Genomic DNA, 13,662 nt, shown 5'->3' on the forward strand with positions numbered 1-13,662 from the left:
TAATCTTCCAACAGCTCTCTGATTTACATCTAATCTCGACTGAACGTCTGCCATTAAGCACAGAACCGCATTGCCAAAAGGAAGTCCCGGCACCATTATTCCTTTCCAAATACCTCTTAGTACTTCATATTTGTTGTACCCCCATAATGCCCTATGTTTCATTATCGCGGCTTCTCTTCGTCCTTTTGCCCTAAGCGCCTGTTCGTGCTTTTCCGTGTATATCTGCCCTTCGTTTAGCCATATCCCGAGGTATTTGTATTCGGCCACTTTGGGTATTTCGTGGCTTTGTATTGTAAGCACCTGGCCAGTTGTATCGTTAAAAATCATCGCACCTGATTTAGTTGCGCTAAAACTGAATCCTAGAGCGTCTCCTTCGTCTCCACAGCAATTAACCAAAGTTCGTAAATCTTCCTGGCTATCTGCTAACAGTACAATATCGTCCGCATACATTAAACCCGGGAGTCGCTGCTCAACTACATTTCCGCCTAATCTGTACGACAGATTATAACCGAGATTACTTTCTTCTAGCCTTCTTTCCATATTTCCAGTGCAATGCAACGCCCACTGGTGACATGTTGCAAGGCCTACATTGTCAAATTTGAACTGTTTGCTCTTTTGTATTGCTGCACACATGCTTTCTTTTGCTTCGTCACCAAGCACCGAAGCCAGAGATAGTGCATGCCGTCGAACAGTAGCACAGACCCATTTTACGATTTTACGAATCTTGCCTGAAGTCTTAAGGAAAGTGAAGTTTATTTGCGATAAAAGATCTGAAATTCTGGAAAAAAAAAGACACCGTTCTCGGTGGTAACCTTGCACCACCACGACAGATATGTATACCATCTGTGAAGTTAGGAGAAGCAGCTGGAAGATTGTATACTGTAAAACATTGTTAATTCAACCTAACTAAATGAACGTTTATTCCTACTCCTCCACCCCGGTGAATTCAGACAATCCGGACTGCTGCCACAGTCGTGCCAAACGTTTGTGTAAGATTATGGCGTCAGGAGGTCATTTAGTTGTACGCTCAGGGGCTGGCATCGGTCAGTTCGGACGGGCTCCCAAAGTGGTGGTGTGTCACGTTATGACATTTTCAGCTAACCGATCGCCCGTATATATGTGTTCAGGCCTAAACTGCATGTGGCATGGCTTATCGGCGCCCCTCCGACATGCGTGCAGCTGCAGGGGTTTTGACGATTCGCAGGCCCCCGGCAGTGGGCAGATAGAGAGTCTGGCCACATAGTGACGTATTTAGTGCTTCGTCGCCAGCCTGAAGCAGAGGCAGCTGTCAGTTGTGTTTATCAGTCAGCCAGCTGAGGTACACACTGATTAGGAAAACAATTGCTTCGTCCCGGATATTTTAAGAGCATTAGGTCTTACTACTTAAGTTCGTCAAGGACGTGTCTGTCTGCAATGATGGTCAAACTGACCAAAACAGTCACCATGTGACCATACTATATCTCATTGCAACAGTGCACTATACTTCCAATCCATTATATATGTGCAAGTATAGCGGCCATTGAAGTGGGACTCCCCCGCGACCACCATTTTCATAAAATTTGGGGGTCACCTGTTTGACGCAGGTTGATTAAACTGGCGTCAAATGACTTAGCATGTTGCTGAGGATAAGATTACTAATTGCGATGAAGCCTAAAATATGTGTGGCATTCGCAATAGCGACTTATCTGCCCCTGAACCTGATTAACTGTTGTAATGAGGAAATATACCAGATATATTGAAGGTGGCTGTAACCACCATTGTAGTGCAAAATCCATGAGGTAGCCGGTGTTTCTTGGGATGTTTCCGGGAAGCAAACATCCACGGATGTTTGGGTTTGCTCTCCTTCTTTCTGGCACCTTTGCGGCACTTTCTGGCAGCATTTGCGGTTTCTGCAAGCTTCGCTAAATCTTTGAACTGCTTTGCAGGTTAGTTGAATTCAATTTTCTCTGTTCTTCGCCTCTTTTTTTCTTGCCACAAGTGCTGCCAGCTGCGGTTGTACTTTTTGTTTCTTGTCAAACCCGTTTGCAGTGCCGACGAATGTCGAACTCGCAGAAAGAGTTGAAGAACTAGAACTTTTACTTAAGGGAAAACTTGAGGAAGTGGTGACCGAGATCACTGCAAAAGTTCTTTCGAAACTGCAGGCTCCTGGTGGAGACGGCAGTGCTTCTTTGCTTAGTAGTGTTGAATTTATCAATCAGGAATTTGAGGCAATGAAAGCAAAGGAGTCCGAGCTTATTGCTGCCAACAAGCTGTTGGCAGATGAAAATGAAAACCTGCACAAGAGGGTTGCAGAACTCCAACAGTACTCGAGGATCAACAATGTTGAAATAAAGGGAGTTCCTGTGACTAAAGGCGAAGATGTTAAAAAAGTGTTGGAGAGCATTGGTGATGCCATTGAGTGTCCTGTCGACTCTGCTGACTATGACATAGTCCATCGTGTAGCCACCAAAAACAAAAATGAAGAAACAATCATTGCTCGGTTTGTGTGTCGGGAAAAGAAAAACGAATTTGTGAGCAAGGCACGTAAAGCTCGCCCCACAACGGACCAAATTGGCTTCCCTGTGACTGCATCTGCCTCAGTATTTGTGAATGAGCACCTTACATTTGACAACAGGAAATTGTTTGCTAGGGATAAGCTGCTCAAGAAGGAAATGGATTGGAAGCATCTCTGGACTAACAACTGTCGCATTCTTGCGCGTAAGACTGACGAAAGCACGGTCTTCCGCAGCAGTTCGGAAACAGACCCTTAGGTTTCGACCTAGTTTTGCCACTGCATGGCTTCTGTCTCAGTTGAATCCCCCTTTAGCATTCCATTATCTCCTGACAAGCTTCAACATATCTTTGCGAACAGTACTCACTCTCTTATCCATTTCAACGCACGCAGCCTCAGGAAAAACCATGAATCTATTGATAACTTTATCATTTCACTTCGACACTCGTTTTCTTTCATCTGCATTTCTCAAACTTGGCTCTCCAATTCTGACGGCAATCTGTTTGGTTTTACATCTTATATACCAGAATACTGCAATCGCCTTTCCAGCAGCTATGGGGGCGCTGCAATTTTTATTTCCCCAGAAATTTCATACCACCGTAGATCAGATCTCGCTCTGAATGCAACGCATTGCGAATCAGTTTGGATTGAAGCCAATCATTCACTCTTTTCCGCTGACTGCCGTAAGGTGGTACTCGGCTGCATCTATCGTTCCCCGTCATCATCAATCCCTGAGTTCCTGTTAGCGCTAGATGCCACATTAAATAAACTATCTTTCGAAAACAAGAATGTTATAATTGTTGGAGAAATTAATATTAACCTTCTAGATACGGAAAACTCTTATGTTGTTTCCTATATTGACTGTTTAAGTGGTTTCGGGTACGAATGTGTCATAAATGCTGCAACCAGAGATGTACCTCCAGTGGATGTTCTTCGTTAATAGACCATGTTCTTACCAATATTTCGCCCTCACCCCACTCAGGGGTCATCACACTCGACATTACAGGTCATTTTCCTATTTTCATTACGCACGACGAAGTTTTCCGTCCTTCGCGTTCAGTCTTCTACACTACCAGGTTCAGTAGCGAAGAATTTATTAGTGCTATCAGTGATACTGACTGCTCTCCGTGCTTTTCATCGAACGATTCGGAGCGAGCAATGGAATGTTTTTGCCCCCTTTTTTCCATCTGCGTATCTCAGAGCACAACATCAGTAAAGAGTCGAAAGAATTACAAATTTCCCCACAATCCATGGCTTATAGGCAGTTTACTAGGCTGTATGCGACGCAAAGACAATTTATACAAAAAACCAAGAAGCAGCCTTTTAATGTTTCTTTAGCTGCACGCTACAAAAACTACACTACTGTGCTAAATAATTTATTGAAACATGCGAGAAAATCTTACTATGAGCATGAAATACATAAAAATGAAAACAACACTAAAAAGCAATGGAAACTTTTGAGTGACTTCCTCAAATTACCCAGCGCAAACAGCCCCCTTACTGAAAGTAATTTCAATGGTACAGTCTGCACTGATCCATTCGACATTGCAAATGCCTTTAGTGACTTCCTTTCTGCACCTCATAATAGTCGTCCACTTAGTTCAGAGATAAACATAAAGCGCTCAAAACAATCTTTTTTTCTTTTTCCTGTTTCCCCTCGTAAAATCGAACTGCTGATTACTGGCCTCAAGGACACTAGCCCTGGATTAGATAAGATATCTCCTCCGCACCTTAAACTTGTAGCCAATCTGATCTCTGAACCACTTTGTCATGTTATTGATCTCATCCTAAAGACAGGTGTTTTTCCTGCTTGCCTCAAAACAGCTAAGGTAATCCCAGTGTTCAAGAAAGGAGACAGACGATTAATTTCTAACTATCGACCTATATCGATTTTATCTTCTCTCAGTAAGATCATCGAGAAATTGATAGTTGAACGCTTAAACAATTACCTAGATAAATTTAAGATAATTTCCCCCCATCAGTTTGGTTTTCGGTCTGGCAGCTCGACTAACTTAGCACTGATCTCTCTCACTGATTTTATCAAGCAAGGTATTGATAATGGCGAGTTTGTTGGTTCTGTCTTTTTAGATTTCACAAAAGCTTTTGATATGATTAATCACTCCATATTGCTTCAAAAACTCGAATTTTATGGTACTACAGGTCCCGTGTCGCGACTGCTGAAAAGCTATTTACAAAATCGACAACAAATAATCAATATTATTGGAAGCTTTTCCCAAGCTAAAACTATTAACCAAGGTGTTCCTCAGGGCTCTATTTTAGGACCCTTACTATTCTTACTGTATATTAATGACCTTCCTAACTCTATTAGTCCAACTCACTGTGCCTTATATGCTGATGACACTACCGTGTCATTATCTAATACATCCATAGATGATCTAACTCATGAATTGAATGCCGTTCTAAGTAATGTAGCCAAATGGTGCACTGATAATCAGTGGTTGATTAATCCCTCTAAAACGAAATTCATAGTGTTCAAAAGTAGCCAGAAAATTATTTCGTGTCCTCCTACGCTAAACCTTTGTTCTTGTAATATTCTGGCTTCTGATAACACCAACTTCCTCGGCGTTATTCTTGATTCAACTCTTAAATTTTCCGTCCATATCGCTCATCAAAAAAAAAGATCTATGTTTGGCATCAGAGCTCTAATTAACGCGCGTCCGTATTTTCCATGCAACCTACTCCTATCTTTGTATTATGCCTTCATACATAGTCACATCACTTATGGGATTATTGCATGGGGAAATACTTATCATTGCCATTTATCGTCTCTGCAACACTTACAAAACAAAGCCATCCACATTATTACCCGTAGCCCTTTCTCAACTAATGCTCGTTCTTTATTGCAGGAGCACAGCATTTTACCAGTCCACCAGCTTTTCCAGTACCACCTTGCAATCATGTTCTTTAGATTACTACATGGCACCCTACATTTTCAGTTTGTAGACCCCATTCAGCTGTTCAGTCACAACCCTACCAGATTTGCAGCAGGGAACAATTTTCTGTTCCCCAAAGTCCATACCAATTATGGCAAATCGACGTTGTATTTTCAAGCCATTTCAATTTGGAACACATTGCCATCAAATCTAAAAACATCAATTTCCTTGCCTGAATTCAAAAACAAGCTCAAAGTATTTTTATTGGAATGCTGATGTGTTATTCTCTTTTTGTGTATATTACCTGCGTTATTGTGATTTTTGACCTTGTTTTTGTGAAGTATTGATTTTATATTTTGTATTTATCCGCTAACTATGCTGTAACCACTTCTTGTAGTAATGATTTATCGAGGGTCCAGGTGCAATCTTTGACTTTGGGACCCTCGTCTGTACATTTATGATATTTTGTATATTTTTGGGGACCAATAATAAAGCCTAACATTTGCTGAATACATACCGGTGTAGCTCGTGGGAAACAAACATCCTGGAATTTCACCCTGGAAAGATGGCACATAGAGGAGGGAAATAGGAAAGGCGCCTTCTTTGTTAAGGGGCGTCGGCCGCTCCCCCGGTGACAAAAGCATGACCTACGTGAAAAGAAATATTCAATCTTTGGTGTTGAAATCATAAGAAATTTAACTGTATTTTTTAAAAGTACGCTGGGCGCTAATGGGTAAAAAAAAGAAATTGTGTGCTGGTGTAGGTACATCTCCCCGGTCGTGAAGGTTTTACAAGTTTGAAAGCCTTGAGGTTGGCAGGCATGTCTGTGGCTATGGACTCACCATTGGCTGTAACTTCGAAGGTGTGGTAATAAAATTAATCAAAATTTTTTGCTTAGCTGGCTAAAAATTTAGCGTGATTTTCAAGGTACCCGAAGTGTGCCATGGCTGACAGTTTGTTCCTGGACAATCCTTTATTTATTTTTGACAGCTCTATTTTGAGGGATATTTGAAAGTGTTTGCTGAAAACATTGGTATGGTAACAGGATGATCAGGAGCACCCTTTCTCTGCGAGGCTTTTGTGGCAAGAACACTGATAGCGTCTGGCGTAATGCGAGCTCTTGCTGATGTACCTTGCTGAGGTTTCTACTTTAAGGTGAGGCACACAAAAACTTCATTCGCATAAGATGCACTGTGCTCTCTCAGTAAACTGGAATTGAATGAGAAGGCTTGTTCCGTTTTTTGTGCTGCATTGCAAATTTCCAGGGTGCCTACCAAGCAGGAAAACTGAGAATTGTTAGGGAATTTGAGTAGACTAAAAACTCTGGGAAAACTCATAGAATTTGTGCTTATATGAAAATTACCGCTGATTATATTTAAAATGAATGAAAGTCGCGGTAGTGCTGGCTTGAGTCTAATCCACTTATTTTTGCGATGCAGGCGACCTTCCTTGCGTTTGCCAGCCTGCTGCTGCCGACTTTGGCATGCCTGTCAGCCTGGGCGTCATCGGTGGGCGCAGTGCCATGCACCAGAAACGGACGAGGCCTTTGCCACCCACCACCCGTCAGCTGCTCGTCCCCGCTGAATGTGCCGCCAGAGGAGCTACGCTCGCCAGATATCATCGCTGCTGGCCACATCGTCATCAGCAACATCATGTATAGAAGGGCTTCTCCCACCAACATCACTCCATGGGTTTGGTGACTGCACTGCGGCAATGCCATCTAGTCCATTTACCTTTGCAATGCAGTGAAACGTGTGTCCTCTTAGCTAAAAAAATCAAGTAATTATCTCCCAGTGTAGTTTCCAAGCCTGCGCTCCTGTCTTGCCATTGCCGTTGAGTGCGCTCAGGAAGTTCATTCCTTGCTCATGTTATCGGGGGATGTTGGAGCTATTCCTGGTCCCAACAGCAGTGCTGCTGTACTGGCTGAACTACAGGAGTTGAGCACTGGCCAGACCGAGTTGATCACCGAAATACAAGGAGCTGAAAACGTAATTAAGCACAACAGACAAAACACTAACAGATTTTGAAGAAGCGAATGGCTGAACTAGAAACACATTACCAAACACTCCTTCACCTCAGAAACGACATTGAAAAAGTGCAGACAAATAAAGTGATCATGTCTAAAAAGATTCAGGTAAAAGATGTTGGTGCGTAAGGGTACATTTCTCTTAAAAAAGGGGCTAATTTCAAAGCATTTTTAAAATTCAGCTGAAAGCTTGGTTGCACACAGGTTCTCCTTGATTTTCAACCAGAAGGCTGCTTTATTTTTTGTGACACTGTCTGTATACAATGCTTTGCCCCAGCTTTTTTTTTCAGGATTTTGTGAGTTAAAGAATTGCAAAACATTTCAATCGTACCAACAGACAACCCCCTCGCCAAGCAACATACCTTGCTCAATTTTGCAAAATATTTGCATGATTCATTTTTCAGAATGCCAAACTGATGAGCTGTCCACCACCATGCGGCTGCAAGGCATTCCTCATGACAGGTCCACTCCGCAGCCGACGCAGCCATCTTTTACATGTCAAGACGACCCTCGTGACACCTCGTACCAGCCTTCTCTGGACAGTTCTTGATTGTAAGGAGCCCCGGAATATTCTTCCAACTACTACTGCTACACTGCATGCAGCATTGAGTCAACTTGGATTATGCTCCTGCTTGAAGCAGGCAGCACTTTTCTTGCAAGTAATGCACTTGCATTCAGGGCATACTTGCAGGCGACCATACGGCAGCTTTTGGGACATATGATGTGTTCCTCAGCGTGCCAGCTGAGAAAAGAATAATTTTTTGCTGATGGCATTCAGGAAAAGGCTTGCAGGCAATAAGATCTGCTTAGACATAGCACAGTTTTGGCTGGTTGACTCATAGCTACTTCTTTGAAAGTCACCGAGAACTTTATTAATGGAACTAAATGCGTACGTGAATTTCTGTATTGAAACATTTGCATGCTAACTATTATAGTGCACCATGAGAATGTTTTGCCTGCTGGTGGAAAGTTTCTTGCCCTCTAAAGAACGCACTAAGGTAGTTGGGAAAAAAATATGGCATATGTAAAAGTGAACCCAAATGGGAATAGAAGTGTGATGCTTGGAGACGCCCGAAACCAAGTTTGGGAGAGTGCAGTCCGTCTTTTTCACAAGGCCGCTCTGCGCATGGGTGCCTCTTCTCCTCCAGCTGCACTTGTTGAGAAGAAAACCGCTGGCTCTGGCAATGCATGCGCTGGTCATGTCAGTGACAGGCACACATGCGACAGATGGGGCCAGCTGTCAGGCACACACTCGCCGTTTCACAGGTGCAGCTGGCTCCTCGTGGAACCAGATCGTGCCTGCATCTCCCACGTGCATTTGTTTTCAACCAGGAGCAGATGAATTTGCAGGGTTTTTTTTTTCACAGATCATCACATGAGCCTTGCTGTGCAGGGAAGTTCATGGTGTATGAGAAGTGTTTGCTGGACTTGACGAAATTCGGTCGCATCTGTCACCTTCCTGCAGAACCGTCAGTGGAGGTATGCAAGGGATGTTTGTTTCATGCCCTGGGTGGCATTTTTCTTCATGTCCTAGCTTTTCGTATCATCTGTTTCACAACTGTGTATTGTGCTTGCTTGCAATGATTGGAAACGTGGGCAGTAAGTAGCATGTAGCCCAGAAATATACCTCAAGCTTATCACTGGCTGCTACTTGCAGATTTGGCTGCTGACCATGCTCCTGATATGCTTTAGTGGTAGTACCTTCTTTCAACACGTAACCTCAGTTCTTTTGATCTCCTTCAGGGGCAAACTATTATTGAGAAGGCTAGAATGTTAAAGCTTCAGATTTTATTAGAAGACCACGTCATGATTGCACAGCAAAAATATCCATCGTTCCATATGCTTGATTGAGCACTTTCTTTTGAGTCCTCATATCTGCTCTGCATGTTCCAACACGGGTTGCAAAGCACTGCTTTCTCGTCAGTCTTTTCAGCAAAAATCAGTATGTAAACAAATCAGTCAATCTTAAAGCACTAATTGTGTGAAAACAATCAAGAAAATGTGCCCTGATGACAGCCGTACCATCACTGGCATAAAACGCACACGCATTCATCATGAAAACAATTTTTTTCTCTTAATCTTACGCGCGTGACTAGATGCGGTCCTATGGATGATTATGCACAATTCCGTGCTTTTTCAGTGTTCTAATTTGTGCACATTGCTCCTTCCTCACGAAAGTTTGACAGCATTTATGCCACATGCGCAAATGTGGGCTCTGTGCCTCCAGGGGATGTGGAGGCCAACTGTGATGCACCCTGTTCCGTGGTGTGGCTGCATATTTCGTGCCGTCTTCTCTTCCAGGTGTGTGGCTCCCTGGCCATGGTGACAGCCACATGCTAGGACGGGCACGCACACAAGTGGCAGAGCCAGCCGAAGAGGAGAAAGCTTCCTCTCGGCAACATTGACATGGCTGCTACAAGCGCACAAGAGGTAAAATGGACTATATCCAGTTGTTTCATGGGCAGCAGTATTGAAAGGCATATGTGATGAAGGGCAGTATGGTGTCCCACTTCTTATGGTCAGAGTCCACACGCATGGCAAGCATGTTGGTGACCGTTCTGTTTATGCGTTCTGTCAAACCGTTTGTCTGTGGGTGATATGGCGTTCAGTGCCGGTAGGTAGCCGCGCATAAACGTAGCAGCTCTTGAATGATATCGGCCATGAATTGCCAGCCTCGATCACTGATTACCCCTCACAGTGGTCCATGCCATAAGATCACAGAGTTCAGAATAAATTACGACACTTGATGCGTGGCAGCCGATGGTATAGCAGCTGTTTCACAGTATCGCGTCAGGGACTCCGCGTAGACCACGATCCGGCGATTGCCATTTGAAGATTTGGGAAAAGGTTCAAGCAGATCAATTCCAACCTGCTCGAACGGACTGCTGCGGGGTGTCACAGGGTGAAGTAGGCCAGCTGGAGTGGAGGTGGGGCATTTGTGGCGCTGACACTGCCTGCAACTGGGCACATATCGTTCTCTCGTGGAAAGCACTTTCGGCCAGTGAAACAGCTCTTGAGCTCGATGGAGTGCACGAGCCAATCCCAGATGTCTAGAGGCAGGGTCGTCGTGCATGACACACAAAATGGAGGGGCACAGAGCTGTTGGAACAATGAGCAGATATCGTGGGCCCACAAGGGAACTGTTCTTTTATTGCGAAAGCAATGCTGCTAGCACTTTTCTGCCGTCGGTGGAGGTCATTCCTTTGCTCACGTGACAGCGTGACGTCTCGACCAGAGGAGAGCAGGGGCCCCAACTCGTCTGTTCGGCCGTAGTCATTCCTTTGCTCGGCGCGGCGGCTACCACGTGACGGCCTCCTCGGCCCGCCGCGTGAGGGCGCTCGCTAGGAGAGGATAAATGGGGCGCCGCAGGCGCGCTCCGCTTAGTCATGTCTGAGGAATTGTACAAGGCGTCGCTGGAGCGACGTGCTGCGCGCAAACGCCGGCGCCATGCCGAGGAGACAGATGAAGAAAGGCAAGAGCGGTTTGCTAAGCAACGCGCCTATGCCGCAGAATGGCGAGCCCGGCGGCCGTGTTCTACAAGTTCCATTTCTTTCAGTCGCAACAACAAGGCATCGCGCCAAACGGGTTGTGGCGTTCCTCCCTTCCTTTATGGTGCGGTTAGGGTGTCCACCGAGATGACAGAGAATTACTGTGCCATTTACTTTCCTCAAAAAGCCGGTAGCCACGCGTGACCTGTAGACGCGGCGCACTGCGTTCCTTCAGTTGGAGGCGCTGCGCGCTTTTGCAACCTACCAGGCTTAACCAAAGCTAAGCCCCCGCCAATTTTTCCATAACAGACCCTCGCGGACACAAAAACGACCTGTAGCTCCCTGGTTGCACGTGGAGCCAAAGAGGAGTTGTAGAGCCAGATCTTCACGCTGCTCAGTTTTAAACCCCTGAATGTCAGGAAACCCTCAAACAATGGCTGAGATGTAACGGTCAAAATCGTCACTGTCACAATCGGTTCAGAGAAGCTACATTTGCGAAAGGCAGCCTGCATTGGCGTATACTCTTGTATACGACATTGAAGTCACACTCCTGCAGACGCAGGGTCCAGCGCACGAGGCGACCGCTTGGATCTCGGAGACTGACGAGCCAGTAGAGGGAGTGATGATCAGTCACAGTGGTGAATGGGCGGCCATACAGGTGTGATCAGAACCTCTGCACAGCGGAGATCAGAGCAAGGCATTCACAGTGTAGTTGCGCTCTGACTTGCTTAGCCACTTGCCTCGTGATCTTTGCAATCTATGTGGTGCTAGCACCCAACATTTCTTTTTTTCATTTAAGTTACTAATATGAAGAGAGTGGCAATGAAAGAACATGAACTGCCAGAGACTAATTTTTAATTCAGGAAATTACAGAGCACCAAGTGACCCTCATTTCGGTTATATATTTTTGCTTGTTTCCCTTTCCCTATTTCTAGACTTTCAAGCAGCACGTTATATGACTTCTCAACATCTGGCGCTTTACACAGCAGCAACACAGAGATATGCTAAACAAACCGTGCGAAGTGCTTCCCAGCCAGGCAGTCATCACCAGGCTCCTGCTTATCAGTGAACTATTCGCTTCAGTGGATGACCTGCTCAGGTTCAGCGAGAAGTCAGACAAAGAAAACTTTGCACTTCTGGTGAGTGTTCATGTAATTGGGTCACACAAGGTATAAAGAGGCAAATTAGCCTGAACTCTTTTGACACGGACCGAAAAAGAAGGCTACAAGGGTTCTGCTGCCAACTGCTCGTTTTTTATGTCAAGCACATCAGATATTTATACTTCATTACTGCAGACTAACGGGTGAGTTAAAATGGTGCCGTTTTGGACAAACAATGCTGTACCATGGGACACATATTCAAGGTGCATATGATAGGTTTGCACATGGGCAGTATATTCACAGCAAAGAATTGTTGCTTCTGAAAATTTTCAGAGATTAGTTTCTTGAATAAAGAGTGGGAATGAAGACGAGGACAAAATACAATGAAACGGATGACACAGCGGTGACTAACAACGGAGGGTTTATTGCTGATCATACAAGTATACATACATAGATGTTGGCAGAGTGGAAAGATATGCAAAGTGCAAAAAAATCATAAATGTGACAACAGCAACAGAAGCACACTAGAAATCAGCAGAGATTATCAGCCCCCAGGAGTGACAGCTCTTTTTGCAGTAGTGTTAGCGAAGGAGTGCTGATGCATGCACTCCTTCGCTAACACTACTGCAAAAAGTGCTGTCACTCCTGGGGGCTGTTGTTTTCTTGTATGTGGTACACACTTTTCAGCAGCTTTGTTTCCTTTTGCGCCCATACACTTATCGAAAAGTAAAATATTCTGCAAAATGATCTGTTCCTCTTCATGTACTGGAGATGCATTCCATAAAAACCGCGCATGCTTTCTTTGCAGGTGCGAGAACTTGTGCAGCTTGGGTGGAGAAATTCAAATGTCGCTGCTAAGCGCATGCTGGCATACAAGCGATCAGCTGGCAGCGAAGTTCTCTTGGGTTGGGAGGAAAACAAGCTGAACCTTTCAGCCTTGAAGACGTCCAGTGTAATTATAGGTAAGCCAAAGGCTACTGCTTGCTTAAAAACTTCAGCGGGAACGGAGAGCCAGTTGCAGAAAATTGAATTTCGGTTGCCTGTAGCAGCAGCAAATGTTGTACAGGCGCGGCCATAAGTAAACGGAGCACGGTATTGCGTTCGAAGTGCAATCACGCTTTCTCCATTGGTAATGAAGAAGCGTTGTTTGTCTACGAGAAACCTACCAGCATGCGTGCACCACTGCTCGAAATTTCAATTAGGCGACATTTGAAAAATATTCGAAGACAGTTGCGTGCTCCTTTCACTTTTGTCCGCGCCTGTACCTCTCTCCTCATTGCAAGAATGAAACTTGGAAAAAAAAGACATTTCTCCCTTTTTATTTACAAATTTTTTCTGCCGCACACATGAGCATGAAATGGATTTTTGCAAACGAATTCAGTGCTTGCCTGTTGCAGTGATAACTATATGAGGAACTTGCTATAGAATAACTGGTGTTGAGTTAATCTCTGTTCAACTTATGGCCAAATAAAGAGTTATGCTGGTAGACCTGAGTGATAAGGGCCGTGGAGGCTCTCAGAAAAACATTTCGTATGTAGTCATGTCATTGTTTTGAGTTGTCATTGATACTTTGCCCTGCAGAATCCTGAATAGAGTTTTCATTCCTCTTTGTAAGGTTTCTGAGCGTCTTGGGGAAGGACATAAGCATCGGGGTGCTGGGTTA

This window comes from Amblyomma mixtum, chromosome 10 (assembly GCF_055824585.1).
Source record: "Amblyomma mixtum isolate Tamu chromosome 10, ASM5582458v1, whole genome shotgun sequence".
Classification (NCBI taxonomy): domain Eukaryota; kingdom Metazoa; phylum Arthropoda; class Arachnida; order Ixodida; family Ixodidae; genus Amblyomma; species Amblyomma mixtum.